This window comes from Ambystoma mexicanum, chromosome 9 (genome assembly GCF_040938575.1).
Source record: "Ambystoma mexicanum isolate Mex_15411 chromosome 9, UKY_AmexF1_1, whole genome shotgun sequence".
Classification (NCBI taxonomy): Eukaryota; Metazoa; Chordata; class Amphibia; order Caudata; family Ambystomatidae; genus Ambystoma; species Ambystoma mexicanum.
In genome coordinates, this window is record NC_090931.1 from 171,202,680 (window position 1) to 171,228,783 (window position 26,104).

Consider the following 26,104-nt stretch of genomic DNA (forward strand, 5'->3'; position numbering starts at 1 on the left):
TGTTGTGGATCCTCACTGTACTGTTGATAAGGCTGTATGTAGTAAGGGTCTGAAATCAGGCCCTGAGTTGGAGTCTCAAACCAAGGTTTTTTTTACTAGGGGGCTGTGGGTCCCTGGATCCTGAAGGAGTAGCGCTGTCTGGAGTGTAACTGAGGAAACGTTCTGGGTTCTTAGCGTTGAAATCGGCCAGGGAAGACATTCTCATTACCCCATCTATATCTTCACTGCTCCATTCTCTGGAGCTGGGGATGACCTCTTGTGAAGGTTCCCCTTCTATTCCTCTATCATGAGGAGTGGGGGGAATAAGTTTGGTGTCAGGGGCAGAGACAGGGGTCTTGGAAATTCCATTATCTGAGGACTTGTGTCTGTGGTGCAGAAGTAGAGTGTACTGACTTTCTGCTGTTTACCCCCTGCCCCTTGAGTAGAAGAGTATTTTCCTGAAGTTTTCACCTTTTCTAAACTTTGACGCCTGGCGTCGAGATTCGGGGGTACTCTCTATTGCGAGTGTGCACGTCATGACTCGGAAGCAGATGCCGAACGCGCTGCCGGAGCAGATTTCTGGTGTGCGGCCCTTGAGGTCGGATTCGTCTTCTGACGAACATACCTCTGTGACTTTGGGAAGAGAGGCACTCTTGGCAACAGCGGAGGAGTCCAAGTGGCCACAGAGGGTGTTGGTAGGTCATGAGGAAAGTAAAGTGTGAGTCTTGTTTGATGTGTAAAGTAACCCGGGCCTGCACTATTTGATTGAAAATGGGAATAGTCCGATGGTCTCGGACAGTTTGTGAAATTAAAGTACTTTATAAATTCTAAAATGTTAATTTTTTCTTTTAAAAACCAGTTTATTATTTCAAAATGTGACGTGCTACGTTGCAGCTCCTGGCGTGGTGCAGACCCTCCTCCCGGCCTGCAGGATCGTAAGGGATTGATTGATTGATATTTTATTTCTATCGCGCTTGTACACAAGTGTTTCAGAGCGCGAGAGGTGATTATGCCACTGTGCGCAGTGGACACTGCCTGCAGTGTGGTGCCAAACAATGGCACAGGAGGACTGCAGATGAGCAGTATGGGAGGGACTAATTCCCAGGCTCCCTGAACGAGCAGCATTGTGTCCATGGTCATAGAAAGAGGACTTCAGACAGACTGTGGCAAACACCTTGTAACAGTGCCAAGGCCTATTTTCGCAGATCTAGAAAAGGGCATTCACAGAGGGGGATTCCCCAGTACTCGGTCTTACTGGTACACAAAGGATTCTGAGAGCGATCCCAGATGTAACAGCAACTGTTTATCACTATACGTTATGTTATTGGGCATTTATACGGTGCCTTTTACCATTGGTATGATTCCAAAGCGTTGTGGGTTGAACGCCCTCGGGGACCATTGTCCCAAGTCAGTGGAGAGAGTAGTGTTGTAAATGGCGCTTGGGTGCACTCTGTATGTGTGCAGCCAGGGCGGATTAAGTGGTGTGTAGCTGCATTCTAGTGCTAGGCATGGTGCAGGGGTTGTGCGAGATCAGTATAATGTGTGCAGCAAGGCCAACTGGACTTGGGAAGCCACACTCCGGCAGCAGCAGAATCCATGAACAGGACCATGTGTGCAGCCAGCCGATCCCCATGGGGTACAGCCGTGCTCCATAGACTGCTGAGGCGACCATGGAGGTGCACAAGCATGTGTGCAGCGGGGCTGAATCAATCGAGGGGTACAGCTGCACTCCACTGTCCACCGGTACGGAGGAGAGAGCCAGCACACTGGTGTGACTGAGCATCTGTGCGGACTGAAGGGAGACCATGCTCTAGACACCGCCCTCCCCACCCCCCACATATCCCCCCCCAACCCCCAGTGCCAGTCAAGGGGACAGTATCTCACTCTGGGTTTCGGGGTCATCAGGCTATGGTCGTCCCCTGCGTCTTTTTGGGTCTGCAATTGCCTATTGGAGTACTGATGCATCCAGTTCAGCTCCATCAGTCCTACCACTGCACCCCAGAAATTATGGCTGATGCTTGTGTGCCCGGTCTAGCATCAGGGTCTATGATCATCCTTGTGCCTCGCTGGGTCTGCAATTGCTTGTTGGTGGCACCGTCTCAGAGTGTGGTTGCATCAAGTTCTGTACTAACGGACGTACAAGTACATCCCAGATATGGTGCCTGGTGCTCAGTGAACCTGAAGGTCCAGCATCTGGACAGGCCTTGTATGTGCTGTGTCTGAATAATCCAGTTACGTACAACACATCAATGTCCCTTGTAGGTACTTGTCTTGCCAGATTCTTGCCCGATTTCTAGAGCTTATTTCCTTGAAGGTGGAGCCAACATTCGAACATGTGCTATTGGATCCAATTTTTCAGGTCTTGGGTAATTGTTTGCAACAGGGGTCAGGTATTCCCATCCTAGTTTGTGGTTCGGATTCTGTCAAATTGCACTTCATCAATGTCCCTTGCAACAGCTGGGTGTGCTAGAGCGCTTATCTGACAGGAGAGCAGAGTGAATTACTGCAAGAAACAAAGAGCAAGCCCAATAGAGCATTGGAATATAGGTGTTACTGCAGCCCACGTAAAAGGAGTTTCCGTATCAATTTCCAGACAGATCAGATTAAGCAGATCCGAGAAACATTCATGCCTGTTAGACAATGACAACAAATCCGGGCCATAATCACATTGCTTCAACATAGGTGCTAAAAAAAACCCTTGTATGCAGCTCTGCCCAACACACTCCCAGAGTAGCAGGACCAACAAAGACATAAGTGCAAGTAGGCCCTCTGCATGTAATTCCGCTCAAAAGAAATCCAAACAAGCAAGACAGGCACAGATGGACATCACCTGGACTGATAACAGTGCATATCTGGAGGGGGCAATGATCAAGCCCAGTCGGTGCTAAGCAAGATTTTCATCTCAGTGACAAATCCTCCCGACCTGTGTCAACCCCAGGACCCCCCCGCTGGATTCTACGATTACCTTTCCCTTCTTTCTAGGTGAGTGGGAATCCCCCTCCCCTCCCACCTAGTCCCCAACTCTCCACAGGCAACCCCTCCATGTCCCTCCACAGTGCCTGACCAGAGCCACAGCCTCCAACAACCCTGGACCAACTGCAATGCACCACGGCAGCACAAATCACTATATAGGACAAGCCTGGAAAGTGACAATAGAGAGGGTAAGTGCAAATGATTGTGTGTCTGCTTCCTGCTAAGGCCTCAGAAAGTGGACTATCCTAATCAGAGCACAGAATATTTCACTTGAATTTCACCGGATTGCTGAACGGCATTGCGCTCCCTTCTAATTCTCCAGACCCGGTCAACAAACAGGTCTCCAACTGTGGGCACCAACACCATGGCAACATGGAAAAGAAAAAGGATAAAGCTTTAAATGGTCTGTCATGCTGAGAGTTTTGCCCTTTGCTGATTGTATATAAAATTTCAACAAAACAAAATGTACACCAAAAAAAAAAACTTGCCACCTCAATTCTATGCATACATAGCACACAATTTCTTAATCTCATCACTAGCCAATGGTGTGTGCCAATTATGCACCCTGCAACCAGCTGAGCAGGCATTTCAGATTCCTGGGTACTGTAAGTTGAGAGATGGGCATGCGATAACGTTCACACCGCCATCCCAAACTGGGAGTAGGGTTACACTTTGACACGATGACAATGTAAACCAGAGCCTTGAAGAGAATTGCAGAATGCGTACAGAAGGCCAACACCAGTGTCCCTATGGAAGAAAGCAGCACAGAGTCTATTCTATCCTATTTATCATGCCAAAGGGCTCTGGGGATTTCTACCCAATCAACTGAAAGAGTGAATTGTTTTGTCAAATCAGGCACTTTGAAAACGGAAGCCATTAGGGACATTGTTGGCAGAATTCTCATTTCTGTGCCAATTCCCTTCAACCTTAGAGACTACCAGCCCTTTTGCTGGACTTTAGGACTTATTTCTATCCTGGCGCGAGCAAGACCTTTTCTCACCCATGTAGTTTTGATCTGATTCGGATTGGTTTCTTTTGGTTTTGGAGTCTGACAAACTCCATAGGCATCATCTTTTGTATTGTGACACACAGCACCCTGAGTGCAGTGTCACAAAGAAGTCCTTTGGATTTCTCTTAAGGTTTAAATACCTTCTCTTGGGTAAACTACTGTTCACAAGAGTAGTAAAGTGAAATTGACTTTACCGTTTTTCTTATGTAGGTCCGGTACAGCCCATCTTATGTGGAAGTACTAAGGGGGTTACTTAGTAGCCCATTTTCCTACTTACTCGTGTAGCAATGTTTATGTTACCCTCACGACATGTAATGGCTGGTGGCAGTGGTTTAATGTTCCAACCATTGTGCGTTTCTACCGCAGGCTGAATCCCCAGCTGCAGTATTGCCCCCATGGGTGCCCATTTTGTCAAAATGGCCCCGGACTTCTTTTTCCACCATTTCTTGTTTGTGAGGTCTTTCCTGGGTTTTACTCTGCGTGCCAGACCAGGTTTAACGCCTTTGTTCGTTTTGCCTTTAGCAGGCAGCACTGCTGAAGCCAACCTCTGGCTCCAGTGTGTCTGGCAGGGCAGGAAGCGAGGTAGGTGCCAAATCCTGTCCTTAGTCTCCTAGATTACCTGAATGCACCCAAAAGTTGATTGTCTGGCTGGCTGTCCTTGCAGGACAGCCAGCCTGCTCTGTGCGTGACAGCTAGGCTGTGCCTGAAAGGGAGAAACCTGCATAAAAGGCGAGGTCTCTTGAACAGAAGAGTCCACCACTGGACGAAAGATCCGAACAAAGAAACTGGAAGAGAAGCTTGCTGCACCCTCCTGGACCGTTGGTTTGCCCGATGAAGCCCTGCTGCAGTGCTTAAGCCGAATTTTGTATCGACTAGAGAATCCCGGAATGGATGACTTCTTCCCTTGGGTTGGTGGGACCAACTGCCCACAAGACAAACTTTACTAGAACCCCTCTCCCTGCTGGCTGTACTTCCTTGCTGCTGCTGGAACCGAGTGCCAGGGGTCAGGAACACCAGAAAAAAGTGCATCTTGTTTAAGCCAGACCCGAGCTCCAGGAAGGTCCTGAGGACCCTCCTGAAGTAGGACGACCCAAGCCCGAGCCACCTCAACAGAGTGCTGGACCCCAGAAGCAAGGGAAGCCCACAAGGTGTCCAAGAACCACGGTCGTGCTATTTGCCGCTAGCTGAAACTGAAGTGCTGCTGATTTGGAAAGAGCACATTGCCGCTGCTGAACTTCAAACTGCAGTGCAGGAGTCCTCCAGACGTCCTCCCTCTTGTCTCTGACTGAGGCCCAGGAACTGCAGGACTGCAACCTGAACAGAAGCCAGCTGAGTTGGATCCTCTTCTTCCAACCTAAGGTACTGTCTTGACTAAAGGGGTACATGTTTTTGGTCTGTAGCTTGTCCGTCTCACTGGAGACTTGCAGTAGCTGCTTTTTCTGCAGAGTTGCTTGTAGCTTTGCCTTCACAAGCCTTATAGCTTGTGGCCCAACAGTGCTTTTTTCTACAAACTCTCTATATAACATTGTGCAAAACTTTTGTGCCATCTACCCGAAGTGCCTCTGCTCCCTAGACAGTGTTTCAATTGACATTGGCTGTCCTGGCTCCCTGCAGACTATTCTGACCCACTGACTGTTTTATCGCTCATAGGTGGTACATACATTACTTGTATTGCTGGGAAAGGGTTAACCTATACTTCATTGGGGGATTGTAAAGTACTTACCTGTTCAGAGAACTTGTTAAACCTTTGTTTCCGTGCCTAACCTTTTCCACAACCTCAGTATAGCATTTAAGTGTCAAAAGTGCTATATCAATGTCCACAGTGTCCTAGCAATTGATGTCACCTCAGGGTGCATGTATGTGTGTATGTATATGTGTGTATGTATATGTGCGTGACATCCCAAAAGGCTATCTACTTAACTGAAATCTGAAGTGTAATTTATTGTTGCATATTGCTCTTTCTAAAGAAGGCTTACTTAAAAATATACTGTTAAATAATTATTTTACTAGAAAACCTTGAGTACAAGTGTTATTTGAATACTTGCATTTGTGAACCTCTATGTTACACCTCTACAGCTCACATTTACCCCTCTTGAGATAAGTCTGGTTGCTCAGTTACTCTACCAACTTGTGTAATAGAGGCCTATACCAATAGTTGGGTTATCTATTGCCAAGAGAACAAAGCTGGTGTAGTCTCCCACTGGGTTATTCCATACAATCATTATCCCCCATGACCAGCCTGGGGGGGGCATTTCCTAAGATCTGTGGACCCGGATGCCTATCTGCATGTACTGATCCAGCAAACTTACTGCAAATGCCCCCAATTAATGTGTAGGGGAGACTTAATTAAGGGTGCTACCATGTGGGATGTCAGCACCTCTGGTATTCTCAAAGGTCATGCCACCTCTCCTCGTTTCATGGTGAAAGAATACACCATCAGGCCTATTTGAACCAATGATTCATGCATACCCCATCCCACAACCTGACAAAGTACAACAACAAGCAGGTGTGAGATCAAATTTTGGATAAACGCTGATTGTCAAGTCCCACCTAGAACCAGCATCTGAGCTCCGAAGAGCATACCGACACTGTACAGGATCAGGTCTCTCTCCCACAGAGGTGTTTGTTTACTTGAAATTCAGGCTGAAAGCACTCCTGTAAAGAGAAATGCTCCTGCAAGGCAATGGCTACATAGCCAGTGGGACATAGCGGCCTTAAGTGTCCATGGTACCCTGTGTGAGGGCTCATCCTCAAGCCACTAGTCATTCTCCTCCTCAACCAGTGGAAATCAAGCCTGTTGATCCACATAGGTTTTGAAGTCCCTGAAATAATTCATCAACCAACGGTAGCTGTTGAACCAGTTTCTCCTATCTGCCCCACACACCCCTCAAAAAAGCCTCCTGTGCCAATAGCACAGACCATGACAAAGCACCTGATCAAGCACCAAACCGTGTTTTTCTTTCAAACTGGAGGGGACTGACACGCGTTCACAGGGCCCTACTGGACTTTGCACCCATCCTCAGGGTTAGTGAGAAGGGACATGTTGATCACATCTTCTCACCCACCAGGGAGGTGCACATTCACACTCTTTGGAGCATGTTGCAGGAAAGATCATGACTTAAACAGAGTAGACTGTGGTTTCCTTGGTGGCAACAGTCAGTGAGGGAAGAGAAGAGAATTCCATTGTGTAAGCAGGTAATTTCTGACGCTGCATATTTTCAGCCAGAACTATCCTCAACCTTTTAGCATTTAGGGGACAGGCCCAGGGCTTGTGCATCCCCCCCAAACCTCCCTCACCCCTTCCTTAAAGAGGCGATCAATGTTCCCTCTTCTCTTTCAACTGGCACCACCTTCTAATGTCTTCTAAAATGTCCAGAATGGGCACAAAGTCTTGGCAGCAACAACAACCTCTATGAGCAAGTCAATTTATCAAAGAACAATATTAATTATGCAAATGGTTGGGTTATGGAGACTCCAAAATCACTGAACTTCTAAATCCAATGTTGTCAAGGATCTCAAAGAGGATGAAGCAGTTATATGCTGGTGGAAGAGGAGAATGAAATCATTCACATTTTCAGAAGCATTTTTAGTGAGCCAAGCTGACCAGGAACAATCCCCTCAGACCCACCCGTTTATGTCCAAGCAAATAGTTTGGAACAAAAGTGTGACCAGGAAAGAATGGAAAGTCCAAGTCTCTTAAGGGCAAGCCAAAGTAGAGTTACTTGCAAAACATCCTGTATGTCTCCAGAAGAAGTCTGGTGGATGCATGACCCTCCTGAGAGCATTAAAAACCAATATAAAAAGCAGACAATGTTGATGCAACAAGCCTAGGCCAAAGTGGTGACTCATTGAGCAGACATTATTGGCATGTCTTCATAGGTTTGCCAACAATGCTCATTGTTAATCATGCAACTCCTTTTCCCATTCACTTGAGTCCGTAATGTAATACACAGAACCTTAATAAACGTGGAGCCCAACGTGTTGCTAAACCATAGGAGAAGGTCCCCAAGGTACCAGAGTTCTGAAAACTAATGATAAAAGGGGCACGACATGTGCAGCTATTTTAATGTGCAGTTTACGGAAGTCATACATTTAAAAAACATGCCATAATTTACAAAGGCGAAAGGCGCCTTGAACATACCAAACTGTTTGCAAGCATTTGTTCACTCCAATTGATGTGTGAGAAAAAGAAGGCCTCTACATTTAACCAAACTGTTTTAAAACATCTAAATGCAGTTCTACATAGAGGAAAACAAAAATAAAAATATTGCGTGTTGCACCACCCTACGTATAGGAGATCGAATGAGGGTGTAATAGCCACACATCTTCGGTGGGTTAATTCTCTTATTGCACAGCCAGATGGAATAGTTAAACCAAACCATCCAACAAGGCTCTATTACCTTAAGCTTGAACTGGGTCAGGAAAATCTAGGTGAACTTAAAACGGTCTCAGTATGCCAGGAACCCTCATTTCCAAATGAAACAAGGTTTGCAATTTGCTTGACATTCTGCCTCCTAAACCTCCCGAGGACTGGCATCAATCTGCCTTACACAATGGTGTGAATTGGGGGAACAGAGGCAGGGAACATTCAGGTTACTCAAATAAGTTACAGCAGCATCTAGAAACCACTGGCCACACTACTCAATTCATAGCAGTAGAGTGAAAAGGAGTTGCATTGAACATTGTTCACAACAGCAGCACTGCTGAACTCCTGTATGGCATCTTATCCACAACACATCCCAGCCCAGTCTTCATTCTGCTTCAGACTACTGGTTTGGGCCGACATGGCAAACTAGCACTGCTCCAAATACTTTAACTCTCCACAGCCCCTTATCATTGAACACATGTGGGATGCTACAGCAGGGCAGGGAAACATGCCACAGGCCGAAGACCTCAATGAAATCAAAGCAAAAAAGCTGCTACGGCTTTTACAAGTTTTGAACAAAAGACTCTCCCTGACACACCATCAGGCCATGCAGCTAGAGGCACAGCTTCATTATATTATTGAAAGGATATTTTGGGCAGTGGGCTTGCTAAAATCTGATCAACTAAGGCAGTCCCTACTGCTTCGTCCTTCCTCAAAGTAATACCAACTCACATTCTGTGCGACATAAGTCATCATTCAGAATCCCTGGTAATCCGCCCAAAAGCTCGCCAGAGCCTATGTTCAGTCCAACAAAGACATTCCACCTCTTAAAAGGCCATTCTGAAACACAGGAATTCATACAATAACAGTCTTATTGACCATGGGCACTGTTCTTGAACCAGTTAAAACCATCAGGTCCTTCTTCAGCTTTCTTCTCTCCACAAAACAGAATCCAATCAGAAACAACTGTCAAATAAACTCTTACACACAAGGTTTCTTAAAGAAACAATTATTAATTTATCGGTAAATTAGCAAGTTATACAATCACACTGTACCAATCTGCGTACCCTATTTAATTGGATTTTATATGACATTTATTGTGCATATTGCTGTTACATATGCACTATTGTGATCTGGTGGAATCTATGTTCATGCATGCACATGACGACCCCCGTTTGCCACTTCTGGGTTTTGTGCATCTTGTTATGATATATGAACCAAATGATGTGATGTATTATGAACCATATATGAAACAATTGTGAAATCAGCCTCAGAAGAAGAGCATTGTTTGCTTGAAACACATCTCAGGCTGACCTTTGAAAGAATAAATATATCTTCACCTATGCAGCAAACTTTACAGTGATTGGCGCATTGTGATTGTATAACTTGCTACCCTGTTTACCTTTCTGCGGAGTATTGGGCAAAATATCCACACTTTACAATCACCCGCTGCCATTTTGAGAATATACATCGTGCACGCGAGAGCTTGGGTTCTTTTGTCTTTTTGCCACTAAATTGCCATCAGTTAGAGAAAGCTTTCTTCAGAAGGGAGCAATATAACTAACTCAAGTATACTTCACAAAATACACACCCTTAATATTTCTAAATCCGTAAGTACAATTTCGGGATGGCCCACAGACAACCTACACCCTCAGGTGACTTCAATAGCAAGGCTGCTGGGGACATTAATACATCACTGTGGCATTTTGAGTCGTTTAAGAGTAAGTCAAAGGAAAAGGTTATTAGAACATACAAGAGACCACAAATATTCTTTAAGCAGGCAATTACTTTTAGATCCCCCAATAAGAATCATTCAGTGGAATAGGCTAACCCAAAGCCAATGGGCAAAAGTCTATATGAGCTGAAGCACTTCTTTGCAGGTAAGTAAGAAAAGTCTTTGCTCAGTGTTTTTAGAAGTCTTTGAAGAAAAAGAAGAACCAATGTAGGGCCACAAGCTGTTAGACTTGTGAGTAGTAGAAGATGCAAGCAACTCTACAGCAAGAGGTAAGTTCTCTCAGACCTTTACAGTACCTTTGTATTGAAGAAAAAAAGTGCAGCAGATGACTTCTGTTCCTGAGCAGCTCTGCAGATCTCACTGTTCCTGGGCCTCAGTCGTGGGCACAAGAGGGAGGACCTCTGGGGACTCCTGTACTGCAATGGGACAGTCACTGCTCACAACCGGCAATCTTCAAACAAGTGGCTGTATGGTGTTTCAGCTCCTCGTGTACTGCAAATAGCAATACCACGGTTCCTGGCTGTCAAGATCAGCTTTTGTTGCTTCTGGGGTCCCGCACTCTATCGAGGGGGTCCGGAGGATCATCCGGGAGCTCTTGGCCAGCTTAAAAGCAACACACAATCTGGTGTTCCTCTCCCTGACGTTTCGGTATCCAGCTGCAACTGTGGAAATTCAACCAGCTCCGAGAGAAAGTCCATGTGGCTTACTTTGGAGTTGATTGGTCCCACCAACTCAAGGGGAGAAGTCGTCCTTGCAGGGGCTTCTCTGTCAATACGAATTTGGAGTTTCAGCAAAGCAGCAGGGCTTCATCGGGCAAACCAACGGTCCAGGAGTTGCAGCAGGCGTCCTCTTCAAGTTCTTGTTCGGTGCCTTCTTCCAGTGGCCTTCCAAGCCAAAAGCCTTGCCTTTTATTCCGTTCTCTCCCATTCATTCCAGCCTGTCAGTCACCCAGCAGGGTGGCTGTCCATGCCGGACATTCAGCCGGCCAATCGCTACAGAGTGCATTTGGGTCTCCTAAGAGACTAAGCACAGGGAGTTTTGGGCACCTCCCGCACTTCCTGCCCACCCCAGACACCCTGGAGCCAGAGGCAGGCTTCACTCGTGAATCCCGCCAAAGGAAAAGCGAACAAAGGAACCAAACCTTGTTTGGCACGCAGAGTAAATCTCAAGCAGGACCTTTCCACAAAAAAATTATGAAAAAAGACGACCAGGGCCATTTTGACAAAAATGGCATCCTCGGGTGCTTTACTGTAGCTGCAATCGGACCCTGCAGTAAATACACACCACGTTAGTTAAAAGTAAACCACTGCCACCAGTCATTCAGTGATTAATGTTAATGTTATGTTAAAGGACATTTGTACCGCGCACTATCACCACCGGAGTGGTCCCCTGGCATTCTGGCAGCTCTGAAAGAGGAGGGGAGGTTGAGTTAGTGGGAGGAAGTAGGAAAAGTGCAAGAGAGCAGTGATGTGCTGTTGGCGGCCTCAGCCCGGTGGGTTAAAATGTTACATGAGAAGCTAGACAAAGGGGATACTAGGTAACCCCTCCAGCACCCTATTGTAAGATAATTGTGCTTGGTCTGGAAAGTTACAAATGTAAGTAAAGTCAATTTCACTTTGCTGCTCTGGGAAACAGTTTATCCCAGAGAAGTTATTTAAGCCTTGGGAAATCTGAAAGACTTCCCTGTGCCACTGCACTGGAGGTGTTGTGTGACACAATGTAAAAGATGATGCCTATGGAGTTTGTCAGGCTCAATAACCAAAAGCAACAACTTCAGAAATCACATTAAAATATGGGGGGTGGGGGGGTGAAATGTTTTCACTCTCTCCAGGTAAAATATCAAGTCCTCAAAAATCCAGCAAAGTTGCTGGGGGTCTCTAAGGTGGAGGGAATTAGCACATTTCTGAGAATTCTCCCAAACACACCCCACGCCTTAAACTATACACTCCTCCTTCAAACATGTCTAACTTCTTGTCAAACCCCTTTGCCCCCTCCCCTTAACCTAATCAGCCTCATCTACTGCGCACCTGGCACCCCAACAAATCTCTTTGACCTAGACAAGCTTCCCCTATTGTTCCCAGAGCATGTCTCCTTGGTCACAGTGGGCAAAGTTCTTAACCTGCCCATCATCACAAAGACTCCCCAAATTCAACTTGACTCAATTATCCCTGACCAATATTATATACAGAGTGTTCTGGCAGAATACTATTTTTTGGGATTCTCTGAATCCACTTTGTGAATCCCTGAAACCTTTTGCTTTCTTTTTGCTGGGTTCATTGTTATTTTCGTTACTTTTGTGGCTAGATGGACTTCTACTGAAGTCTCCCCGTCGATAAAACCCTTTGATGTGCTGGCTTGTGGTAGTACATATGACTGCTAGGACAGTGGGTACTTTTTGGTCCCAGGGTGATCCCATCACCCTACAAGTATGTTATTGAGTAGACCGGTGGTAGCTTTAAATTAGTTCTCGCTTCACCAAGAGTGCGATCATTTGTACCACATTGGTAGCTGAATGCACCGGAATGGTAGTTATTGAGGTACTAATGCATTTTCTTAAGCCGTATGCTCAAGCCCATTTTGTTTTGGCCCTTTCATTTGTCTGTGTAGACCATTAAGCCAGGCCTAAAAAGGCTGTAGCAGTGGTGTAGGCTAATTGTAAGCCCAACCCTGCACCCCCTAAACGTGTTTAAACCCGGCCTAGTTTTCTGCCCTGGACAAACCCAATTCACAACCTACAAGGGTGGATGTTGGGAAGTTTTTCCACACCCCACTCTGGTGAAAGGCATGGTACAAACCAAAAGATCAATGAAACACTTAAGATATGCTATTTAAGAGCAGCCCGTCTTCACTCAAGGGAGTAGAAAGACTGGACAGATAAAGTTAGTCTCAATTGACTACACCAGAGGACACCACATGGATATACTTAAGCAATAAACCCTGAGATGAGGGGCATTACTAGTTCAGATAATGGTTTGCTCGGGCGCAACATGGCCCTAGAACATTACCAGGCATATTAGCAACCCTGTATGCTTTCCATGGTGCCAATTCTTTGGTAAAGTTGGGAAATGTATTTATTTGTTATTTATAAGTCACACTCTAGGTTAGGCAACAATTGATGTAGTAACCCTGTGGGAGACTACACAACCCTCGTCCTCTTCATTTGAGGTAATCCACCTTGTGGTATAGGTCTGTACTATATAAGTTGGTAGTGTGACTGAGCAGCCAGACTCATCACAAGAGGGGTAAATGTGAGCTTTAGCAATGAAATCCGCCAATGCAAGTATCCAAATAATACTTACACTCAAGATTTTTAGTTAAAACTATTTAAAAGTAGTTTTTGAAGTAAGCATTCTTTAAAAAGGGCAATATATGTAGCAATCAAATACACTTTAAAATACTTTCTCAGAATCAACACAAAGCAAGTAGATACTCTTTAGAGATGCTTCATACACACTTCCTACACCCTGAGGTGATTTTAATAACTAGGACAGGAATGGCATTTATACATCACTTATAAATTCTGAGGTTGCCAGAAAGGAAAGGTTTGAGGAAGTTAAAAGGTTAAACAGGTACTCAAAAAGCATGTGAGCACTTTAAATCTTCCAATGAAGTCTAGATACAAATCCTTTCCCAGCATTATTAGTTTAAAACCAATGCATCACTTATGAGGAACAATAAGAATCAAAGTCTTTATAAGTTACTCACCTTAGTGACCAACGTACTCTTAGTCCATAGTCCCCTTTCCTCTATACTGCATGGGCAATTACAACTGAATGTAGCCCGAGGGTGGAGAAGAGACCCTCGTTAAGCAAATAGGTTCCTGAGAACCGCCTGTCCGAAAGCCGCATCAGATCTCGAGCTTGCATCCAAACAGTAATGCTTGCAGAAAGCTGAGGGAGTGGCCCAAGTGGCCGCCCTGCTAATGACTAGCTAAGTGCGATGCATGTTGGCCGGAAGTGGCTTGTGCTGGCCCTCGTACGCTTCTTTCATGGCAGAGACCATCGAGCGGGATATGGAGGCCTTGGAAGCCTGCTAGTCTGGTCTTGAGCCTCCGAAGGCGACAAACAATGTGCGGAAGCCCTTGGTCCTGTCCAAGTAGAACTTCAGGGCACGCCTGACATCCAGGCAGTGCAGCACTGTGTGCTTCGTCCTTCGGATCAGCAAAGAACGAAGGCAGGACTATTTCCTCGTTCAAGTGGAATGCAGATGGCACCTTGGGCAGAAATGCTGGGTGTGTCAGCAGGAATACTTTGTCCGAGTGAAAGGTAGTATATGGTTCTGAGGCGACCAACGCCTGGATCTCGCTGACTCTACGAGCAGAGGTGAGGCGGACCAGTAAGGCCGTCTTGAGGTGACCAGCCTGATGTCTGCGGACGCCATGTGTTCAAACTGTTTGTGCGCCAGGGCGCACAATACTATGTTAAGGTCCCACGCAGAGTGTGGCCTCTTGATGGGCGGGTAGAGCTTTGCGAGCCCCGTCAAATGTTTCTTGAGGATAGGATTGGAGGAGGAAAAGATCCCCTCCTACGAGTTCCTGTAAGCCCTGATGGCTGTGAGGTTTGTACGACAGGTGTCCACCTGGATCCACGAGTGGCCGAGGTGCGCCGAGAAGGAGAGCACATCGTCCACAGTACATGCCAGGGGGTCGATTCGCTTGGAATCTGCCCATTGGCAGAACCTGGTCCATTTGCTATTATACTGGGCCCTGGTAGCCTTGCTTCTTGCGCCCTGTATGATTTCCAGATTAGCCTGGGAGAGGCTGAGGTGCCGCAGCATTACCTGCTCAGGTACCACGCTGTGGCGCAGGGTGGATGACCCTGCCCCCCTGCTGTGCCAGAAGATGAGCTGGGCCCATCGGGAGGTGAATCGGAGGCATCTCCAAAAATCATGGCCTGGTCGGCCACCATGGAGCTATTAGAATGATGTTGAGTTGGCGAGACTCCTAGATCTTGCAGATCACTCTGAATCAGCGGTGTGGGCGGGAAGGCGTAAGCCTTCATGCCATTCCACTGCAGTCGAAATGCGTCGCCCAGTGAGTCGGGGCCTGCCGCTGCCAGGAGGCGATCTGAGGGCACTTCTTGTTGTGCTAGGTGGCAAAGAGATCCACCTGGGGGTGACCCCACCTGTTGAAGATCTCCTGAATAACGAGTTTGTTTAGCTGCCACTCGTAATTGTCCGCTCCCAGCCTGCTGAGCTTGACTGGCTCCAGTTTGCCGTGAGGTGGAAGCCATTTTCCAGGGCCCGCTCCCACATGCTGATTGCTAGTCTGTCAGTCTAGAAAAATGGATACCTCTCATATGTGACCGCAAACATATTCTGATGGCCGTGGGCCAACTGTCTCATGCACAATGCCATTTTGATGTAACAAGAATCGCCATTTTGTTTTCTAACCATTGCTCATTGCTTTCTGTTCTTATTGCTTCGCAGTGCATTTTCTTCTTACACTGCTCGACTGTAAAACATAGTTGTCTGCACGTGAAAGGACAAGGCCGCAAGGATAACAAAAGTTAGTTGAAACACAACGAAGGCAGCGCCAGGAAGAATGCCCGGTTCCCTCCCGAATGTAGCCTTGAAGCAGAGCTGCTGGGCATTTAATCATTTCACAGCTGCCAGCCAGTCTCGTTATATGGTAGAATGTGTTAGAATAAAGCAGCTAAAGGCTTGAATTATGCTCTTCTTACGGCCCCCCTTGCTGAGCCCCGTTAGAGCGTGTCGGCTCCCAGGACAAGAATAGCACCTCATAGATAGCAAGGTCTGGAATGCAACTCTTCCCCCGTATGTAGCTCGCTTCCAAGAACAGAAGCGCTGTGTTCTGTTCAACAACTGAAAGATGCCTCCGCACTCACAAATTGCAAATTGTTACTAGAATAGATATTTGAAGGTGTCATAGTTGTCAAAAGTGTCCATCACACCAAGTTCAAAGAAACCCAATAAAGGGGGGTGTTAAACATGTCATAGCTGATTGTTTGATATGAATTTTGTATATATGTAAATGATGTACGTAATTCGCTCTCTTGCGTCCCTCGAGGTCTAGAGATACACGTTGCGGGCGAGAGACCGAGTTGGCCAACTGAGACTTTTGCTTTGCAATAAACCCTAGCTTTGGGAATACAACCTTGTGTCTGGCGTATCTATTGTGTGTGGTGACTAGTCTTGTTTCCATAGACGTAAGGGATCCCTAGGGGCCGCATTCAAGATGGTGCCCGAATAGGGACCCTCCCCCACTTGTTCCATCGCATACGTTGTAATTGAGTAAGGCGGAGAACGGCGAGGACGGGACGGGACGATGGAGCCTGGATCAAGAGGTGTTCGGGGCGCCCTGTAGAAGTGGAGAGACTCCTTTGCAGATCTGCGCACATCTGATCCCTGATCGACGTGCTTGGCTAGAGAACAAGGAGGCGAGGGTCCCGAAACGAGGCTGAAGCCAAGAAACGCAGACACGATGTCATTGGGTGCGTCAGTATACAGACGACTTGTGTCCGAAAGGACAAATTGATTTTATCAGGCGAGTCATTCCCCGATTCAAAGTTATCCTGATATTGGTTGAGAGTTGACTTTGCAAAATCAAACACCCTAGGTAAGGTTGATTAACCAGGGGGAAGGTTGAAACATGCCTGGGGTATTGTCCACCCTAACAGGGTTTTTCCGCTCTGGTAGACAATCTTTGGAAGATGGCCAAATTGTACCACCTGGGGTAACGCCGGCGTATGAGATGTATGTGAAGTATGGAGTGGGTACAATAATATTCTGCGAGACTTGGCATGGGAAAACCAGAAAGCAACAAGACCATCAGTGGCCGATAAATGGCAGTTTTAAGATAGCGAGAATAGATAACTTGGAAAGGGTGTTGATAAGAAAGAAAGCGCGTCCTGCAGCATTTGATATCGTTAAGGACTGGAGAAGGGAAGCAATGCTCGATTTGGAAGTAGAAGGAAGCATGCGCGCAGGCATAAATCGAAAGGTGAAGTAGCGGAAGAGAAAGAAGAGGAGGAGTGGACTGAGTCTAAGGAGGGCAGGTAGGCGTGACCAGTTGAATATAGAAAAAACATACCCACAACGAGAATTACACATAGCAGATGAATTGATAGAAAACATATTGACCCATACAAAACAAGGCCCAAGATCAGAAGTGAGGCCAGACACGTCAGTAACTAGTGCCCAAACCCTGCCCGTAGCCCAAGCCCTCCCACAGCCACAGACCGCGCACGTAACACTTCCTATTAGCCAACCAGCCGCACAACAGACACTCCCTGTTCCCCTTCTCCCATCCGCACCTCCCGCCTCAGACACAGACTCGGTAGCGTCCGTTCCTCCCGGGGTTGAAGTTGAAACCACGGGGGCAAGAGGCGGGTCTGAACAACAGGGATGCACGAGGGCAGAGGCGTTACTAGGGGGGGGGGGGGGGCTAAGAGGGCTATAGCCCCTGTCTTTTGGTTGTAGCCCGGATAGAATCTTAGGAGCTACAACCAAAAGGCTAGCTAGCCCTGAGTCCTGAGAGTTCCAACCGTAGCGTAGCCCCGGGTCTTTTCCAGACCTAGCAACACCCCTGCACGAGGGTAACTCGCAGTGCGATCAGCAAAGAAAGGAAGGTGGAATTGCAGCAACAGGCAGAGATGTATATAGACGGGAATGATGGGACGACAACATTGGCTTCGATATATGACTTCCAAAGAAGCAACGAAAGACAGGTAGTGCTGGAATGCATGGGTGAATATTTGGTGGAGAAATGGAAACAGTTAATTGGGAAATTACCACTGCAGCGATTGTTAGATTTGAATGCATTAGCACGCTGTAGGGAGAGGGATGAAGAAGTGAGAGAACATGTATATGGACTTTTTGAACTTAAAGATGAATTAGATAATGATTATGCCGAAATTTTTACTACACCTGGGTACAGGAGTAGGGATATTGGGAGACATAGGAAGGAAACTGTAGAACCATATATACAACAACGACAATTAATGTCGTCAGTACAGAGGGGCGACAAGTTGAAAGTATCTATACGAGAAGCGTTTAGATGGATGTCAGATCCCAGTATTCCCACAATGGAGATACATGAGATATTTGATAAATATTCCATGCCCATGAAAAGAAAAGCACTGCAGTCGATGGCTGAACATCTATTAGACAAAGATATAAAAAACGATAAGGCCAGCCCACCCGAAATAATGGCAGTATATAAAAGAGCACTAGAACGAGGGACAGGAGAAACAGCCCTATCGCTTGATCTGGGAATATTGTTACACATGAGAGAAGGGGGAGGGACAGTAAGTGGGGCATTTCCTATGAGAGAGGTCCCACCTACCTTTGTGCCCAAAGTAGAGGTTCCCGCAGCGGGCAATGTAGCAGCGCAGGTAACACCAGCCCATTATACCGCCCAATATGTGCATGTCCCCTTTTCCAGACAGGAGGTCAACATCATAAAGCAGACGATTCCTGATATAAGAAAGAATCCTGTAGGGTTTTACAAGGAAGTAGAGTCCTGTCTGCAATCATCCGTGCTTACCATGGGTGACATAGACCTAATATTCCCAGTGATCCTGCCAACAGACATATGGAAACAAATAAGAACGGTGGATGATACAACGACCTTTGGTGCCACATGGGTGGACTTGATAATAGAAGACAGGAATAAAGCGGTTGGAGGAACACCGGGACCGAACCTGGTAGCATTACCAGCACGCATAGTACAGAAATTGAAAGAAATTGTCCCAGAGAAAAGAATTCAATGGGACAAATTGACTGCTTGTGTACAAGGCAAGAATGAGTTAGCTACAGATAATTTTAACAGATTTGAAGAAGTATTTACAGACTTCAGTGGGCAGGATGTGAGCTCGGAAGCGGGAAAGAGGTAATTTGTTGACAAATATGTGAGGGGGTTAAAACTTCCAATCCAGAATCTAATAATGACATCAGAGAGTGCATGGCAAGCAAAAACGCTGGGCGAAGTATTACACATGGCCCAATATTATGAGAACAGAGTGACTGCGGATAAAGAGAAAGAGGGGGAGGACAGGGTAAATCTGAAAACGCGGGTACTACTGCAGCAAGTAGTAGGACATAATAGAGGGAGAAGGAACGCACAAGGAAGGAGTAATTTGAATATGCATGGGGGAACAGTGGGACCAAATCAGTGTGCGTATTGTAAGGAGGAAGGACACTGGCGAGCGCAGTCAGGGCAGAGGAGACAGCATAGAGGACACCAAGGAGCGAATGGAGCAAATAGGAATAGTATGCAGCAGCACCACCACAATAATGGAGGTAATCAAAACCAAGCCCAAAAACAAAGTGCCCCTAACCAGAGTCAGGGACAGCAAAAGCAACAATATGGAAATCAGAGTTGGGGAAATAGAGGGAAGAGTGGGAACGTTTTCGATACACAGCCAAACACGTATTACAGTAACATCAATGATTACACATTGGACCATGTGTTATTTCCCCAATAGGACAGCCCAGGACAGGGGTTGGCACCAGTGTTTATTCCCGTGAATCAGAGAGGACCCTATGTAGAAATGAGAGTCAGGAATGAGGAGCACTGCTTTCTTGTAGATACAGGAGCGCAAAAGTGTTCAATAGACCACCACTTGGTTCCGGATATACCACTGTCGGGGCAAAAGAATGTTTCCGTAGGGTTCGCAGGTACACCAGTCATAAACCCAGTGTCCCAACCAGTCCCAGTTACTATAGGACCATTCACTGAACATTGTCCTTTCCTTTTAACAGAAAATTGTGGGGAGAACTTGTTGGGATTAAATTTGTTGAAAAAATTAGGTTCCGTTATACATTGCACGGCAGACGGGTGTTCCTAACGATTTGGCCACAAGATGCCCCTGTGTCAGAATTCATGTCTGAAACTTTACCAGGAGAACTAAGTAAAGTGCCAACCTGTATATGGGCAATGCATGACAACGATGTAGGATGCTTGAAAATAGAGCCAGTAAAAATAATTTTGAAAGAATTCCCCAATGCAGAATTTCGGCTAAGGTGAGAAAGGATTGAAGAGTATTGTTAAAGATTTGGTGAAATTAGGGGTGATTAAAGAAATTACAGGCAGTACATGCAACAGCCCGATTCTTCCAGTTTATAAAAAAGGAGGCAATGAAGTACCATACCGTTTTTTAATTGATTTGCGCGCGCTCAACAAAGTAGTAGATCCACAATTTCCTTTAGTGCCAGATGTCACTACAATATTGACAATACTTGTTTCAGCAGAATATTTTAGTGTAGTTGATCTAAAAAATGCATTCTTCAGCATTCCAGTGGACAAGGACAGCAGATATTTGTTCGTGTTCACATTAGGACGATCATTTACATTCACGCGGATTTCGCAAGGTTACACGGAAAGTCAGAGTATTTACAGTAGAGCATTGAACGAGCAGCTAGACATGCTAGACTTACCAGTGGGTTGCGTACTCTTGCAATACATAGACAATCTATTATTAGCTGCTGACAGAGGAGATTTGTAAAGAAAGCACTGTATTACTACTGTCACACCTAGCGGCACATGGCCATAAAGCTAGTTTGAAGAAATTTCAATATAATCGAAAGGAGGTGGCCTATTTGGGCTACCTACTTTCGAACGAAGGGAGAAGGTGGACGCCAGAACGCATAGAAATTATTTCTTGTATGCCTATTCCAAAGACACAGAAAGGAGTCAGAGCGATAATAGGCATGGCTTCATATTTTGCCGACAATGGATTGGTAATTTTGCGTTAATTGTGAAACCGATGGTGAATTTAACTAGAAAGGATGCGGCTATGCCTTTACAGTGGGATGAGGAATGTCAAAGCATTTGATCAATTGAAAACTGCATTATGTTCGGCTCCAGTTTTGGGCACGCCGAATTATGAGAAGGTTTTTAGACTTTGTGTGAAAGTGAAGCATGTGCATTGGCGGTTTTGACACAGGAACAAGGTGGAAGAAATAGGCCATGCGGCTATTTTTCTTCTGCGCTGGACCCTGTAACGCGCGCACTACCACGATGTTTGCGTTCTGTCGCGGCGGCTGCTGCGTCAGTGAAACAAATGGAAGGGATGGTATTGGGCATACTTTAATTCTGATGGTGCCACATGCCATAGACGTTCTATTAAATAGAACGCAGACACAACACCTCACCTCTGCTAGATTGACAAGATATGAGATTATCTTGTTCGCGCCCCATATCCAAATTATGAGGTGTAGCGCTTTGAATCCTGCAGAATTAATGCCACTACCCATAAAAGAAATTGGGGAGAATGAATCACCCCCCCATGATTGCTTAATGGCCACTGAGGAAGAAACCAAGGGGAGAGTTGATTTAAGTGATACCCCACAAAAAGAGCGAGATGGAGAGTTATTTTGTGACGGCTCATGTTTTAAATTACCTGACGGCACGACAACTGCCGCGTACGCCATCACTACCCTAGAGAGCGCTGTAGAAAGCAAAAGAATCCCCTACAACTCGGCACAAGCCGCAGAGATAATAGCATTAACCAGAGCCTGCGAGATTTCTGAAAATGTGAATGTGAATATATATACACTGATAGTCAGTATGCTTTTGGGGTGGTTCATAACTTTGGTCGACTCTGGGCTGAGAGAGGGTTTTTGACATCACATGGCTCCAGAATTCAACATGGCCCTTTGATTGTACGATTGCTGTCTGCACTCATGCACACAAAAAGGTAACATGCAAAGTAGGAGAGGGGAAACGCGTTTGCAGACAGAATTGCCACTGATTTAAATACAAAAATGATGACGGTTCAGACTGAGGAAGTACCCTGTATGATAGAAAATGGAGTTGCCACTGTCAAAGAAATGCAGGCCGAAGCTACGGCCGATGAAATACAAGGGTGGGCAGAGGGCTCTGCTGAGTTAGATCTGGAAGGTTGTTCGGTGGACAAGGGAACTAGAAACTGGATGTTGCCAAATTCATATGTGACTGCAATGGACTCAATGGCCCACAGCCCTACCCACATCTGTGCGAAAAAGATAATACAGCACCAATCCACAGTATGGCAGAATGTAAACAAAGAAGAATGCAGAGAGGTTGGTGCAGAACTGTATCACGTGTTTACAAGACAACGTAGGAAAGGGAACAGTGACTCCAATAGGCAGTTTTGGCCCGCCCTCTATGCCTTTTGAGGTGATCCATTTTGATTTCATAGAGATGGAGAGATGCCAAAATTTGAAATATGTCCTAGTGGTGATTTGTGCATTCAGTAAGTGGGTGGAGGCATATCCCTTAAAGGACTGCACAGCAATGAGCACGGCAAAAGTAATGCTTAAAGAATATTTTTCCCGTTTTGGCTTGCCCCGTGTCTTATGGTCAGATAATGGGCCGCATTTTGTGGGTGCAGTGGTGTTACAGATATGCGAGAGTCTTCAGATCGATAAGAGATTCCATAGTTCAAGGCATCAGAGTTCGGCCGGTCTTGTGGAGAGGCACAATTGGATTCTCAAGTCAAAGATCAGTAAAATATGTGCGGGAAGCAAGTTGATTTGGGTGGATGCATTACCAATAGCGCTATTATGCATGCGTACGTCTGTACAGGCTAAAACTGGGCTCTCCCCGTACGAAATCGTAATGGGGAGGCCGGCAAATGTTTGGTGCGCACCTCATCCAAAACGGCTTAGAGAGGTAGAACATCCTGTGCTTAGTACTTATTGTGGCCTTTTAATGCAGAAATTGCGTTTGATTCATCAGCAGGTGCAGGAGGCATTACCAGTGAGATACACCGGTCCGGGGCACGCGCTGGAGCCAGGAGACTGGGTGCTGCTTAAAATTTTTGAAAGAAAGTCATCGTTAGCACCCAGTGGCGCGGCCCCTATCAAGTATTCTTGGCAACGCAGACGGCAATACGGATGGATGGAAGTCGTGGATCCATGCCACCCATGCCAAAAAGGTTCCACCGTCACTGAAAGACTTGCCTGACCCAGACGACCGGAAAGAGGCAGCGGTCCCAGAAACAGAAGAAACTGTTGCCAGTAAGCACCCACCAAATCTGCCCAAAAGAGAAGTGAAACTCCAAACAAAGCCTGAGACGACTGCCAAAAAAGGGGAAGGGCAAAGAGTGCCCCAACGTTGCCCAGCAGAATCGACATCACGTTTGGCCGACATGAAATCTGCCTTGCAAATACCAGCAGAAACTAAACGTGTACCCCTTTGGGGCCCACCAGCACGCCAAAGACCGAATCTGCATCACTGGCGCGGCGCACACTAGCTCCTGTAGTCGCGCCACAGGCCGACTTTGAGCCAGGATCTGGAAGTGCACCGGCACTGTTCACGGATCACACGATACCAGGAGTGAGGCAATACAATTTGCGGCCAAGAAAGTGATCCACAGTTCTTTGGCGTTTATATCAACCTCTGGTTCTGCTCATGGACGGAGAAGGAACTAGAGGAGTAAAGGAGAGAAGAGTGAGAATTGTGCAAGTCGGACAATTCAAGACTCGCGGCTCCTCGGTGCGATCATAAAAAGTACATGGGTCTGGAACCAGAGCGGACAAGCTGGGCGCACATGGTACTAAGGCTATAAGATAACTGATCAAGAGTCCTCTGAGCAGTATGAGAAAGGACAAGTGATCTTGCCAAAAAAATAAATAAATAAGCAAAATCAGGCTATAAAGGACTGGCAGAACTGAACTGTGACAATTCCGTTGAATTTATTGACATCAGAGCAAGCGCAACGAAGAGAGATATCCACGACTAACTGTAATAAGGAAGAAGGACGATGAGAAACATGTCGGGACCGGTTCCAGCCTCCTCCTGCACCACTGCTGAGAATGAGTCAATTATAAAGACTGTAAGCTTAAGAAAAACGCATGGTAAAAAGAATTGTATGCTGGCACTGACAATAATTATGTGCTTTATGAGCGTGGTAGCACCAATAACGACAGCCCTAGTATTATGGTATGTGGAATCGATACTCCCATTAGAAATGTTTTTACCAATAGCTAATATATCCACTACTGAAAACCCGGTTCAGGTGATTACTTATACCCTGCCCCCAATGGAAGAAAGACACAGGGAAGGGTTTGGGAACAACACGTTGTTATTAATTATGAATATGACGCATGCAATTCTGAAGAAAACAAATTGTTGGGTATGTGCCCATTTACCACAGCATGCTGGGAAAGGAATAGGTTGGTATGTACAGCCATTACCATTAAGTTCTGCATGTAGTGCATCTTTAAGTGCAATGTTCTATGGGAAATGGAATAAGACTAGTACGGGTCAATTAGACAGAACCAACATGAATGAGTTTGAGGAAATAATAATGAAGCCTATGGGTTGTTCCATATTCCATAAAGCACAAGTAATGGCCCCAGAGCCCACGAGGAAAAGTACGCGAAAGATAACACGACAAAATAGACGAGATAGATTGTCCCCACCAGAAAAAACATCTGTGATGACGTTTCGTGTAAGAACAGACGGGGACAAAGATGCAATCCCACCTTCTTACACGGTGAATTATAGCCCAAGAACTGTCCCTTTTTGTCTAAAAAAGAAAGGCTCCTTTTCAGTCGGAATATATACTGGATGCATGAATACAGTGATATTGAAATGGGAAATAGAACCAGTATATGTGGGAGATCCAGTTTATTTTATATGCGGAGAGAAAGCATATCCTTGGTTGTCCAGAAACTGGGGAGGTACAGGTTACCTAGGTTTACTGTTCCCAGGAGTATTCCCCTTAGAAACAGCAGACATGGCAAGACTATCCAGAGCTAGAGTGAAAAGGACTAGCGAGGGTGTTTTGATAGCGACTGACGTAGCAAAATCATTAATTCCATTCTTGGGGCAGATAGTGAACTCCTATAATATAAGGCAGCTGTCCAGAATACTAAAAAATACCATAAACACGACGACAGATATACTATTTAACATGACATTGGAAGAAAGAGGAATCAGGTTAATGACGCTGCAAAATAGAATGGCTCACGATGTGATCCTGGTTGATCGTGGGGGAATTTGCAAAATAGTGGGATCAGCGTGTTGTGCATATGTAGACTATTCCCCTACAATCTTTGAAGCAATAAAGAAAATGCATGTCCAAAGTTCCGAACTCCCTACTGGAGAAGGAAGCTGGGGAATAGGGTCTTGGTTTTGGGGAATACTGCGTTCTTGGGGATGGAAGTTGATTTCAATATTAGTAGTGGTGTTTGGAATATTCATAACGTGCTGTTGTTGCATACACTGCCTACATATAATTTGCGCTGAGGTAACTGAGGGATGTACTTATGATGACAAAAGAAAAAAACTCATGGTCGGGCTGACCAAGACACAAATTAGAGGAAAACAGTAAAATAATTGATGGCTATAGATATTGATGATGTTTACGATAGCATGCAAAATTCAGACATAAGTACTTCAGACTTATCATTAGAGGAGCTTACAATAAATAGATGAGACGTTTGGCATACGGCCAAAGGAGGGTTTGTCAGTCTAGAAAAATTGATACCTCTCATATGCGACCGCAACGCCGTGGGCCAACCGTCTCATGCACGATATGACAGAATATAGGTTTCCGAGTTTGCCAATGAACGGCCATTTTGATGTAACAAGAATCGCCATTTTGTTTTCTAACCATTGCTCATTGCTTTCTGTTCTTATTGCTTCGCAGTACATTTTCTTCTTACACTGCTCGACTGTAAAACATTGTTGTCTGCACGTGAAAGGACAAGGCCGCGAGGATGACAAAAGTTTGTTGAAACACAACGTAGGCAGCGCCAGGAAGAATGCCCAGCTCCCTCCCGAATGTAGCCTTGAAGCAGAGCTGCAGGGCATTTAATCATTTCACAGCTCCCAGCCAGTCTCGTTATATGGTAGAATATGTTAGAATAAAGCAGCTAAAGGCTTGAATTATGCTCTTCTTACGGCCCCCCTTGCTGAGCCCCGTTAGAGCGTGTCGGCTCCCAGGACACGAATAGCACCTCATAGATAGCAAGGTCTGGAATGCAACTCTTCCCCCGTATGTAGCTCGCTTCCAAGAACAGAAGCGCTGTGTTCTGTTCAACAACTGAAAGATGCCTCCGCACTCACAAATTGCATATTGTTACTAGG

General features: G+C 45.9%; 1 protein-coding gene across 1 annotated transcript in view; it reads right to left on the bottom strand.

Annotated features, from left to right (window-relative positions):
• CBL (Cbl proto-oncogene) overlaps nt 1-26,104 on the bottom strand; it is a 964,911-nt gene that overhangs the window by 210,071 nt on the left and 728,736 nt on the right. The gene's annotated exons all lie outside the window — the stretch shown is intronic.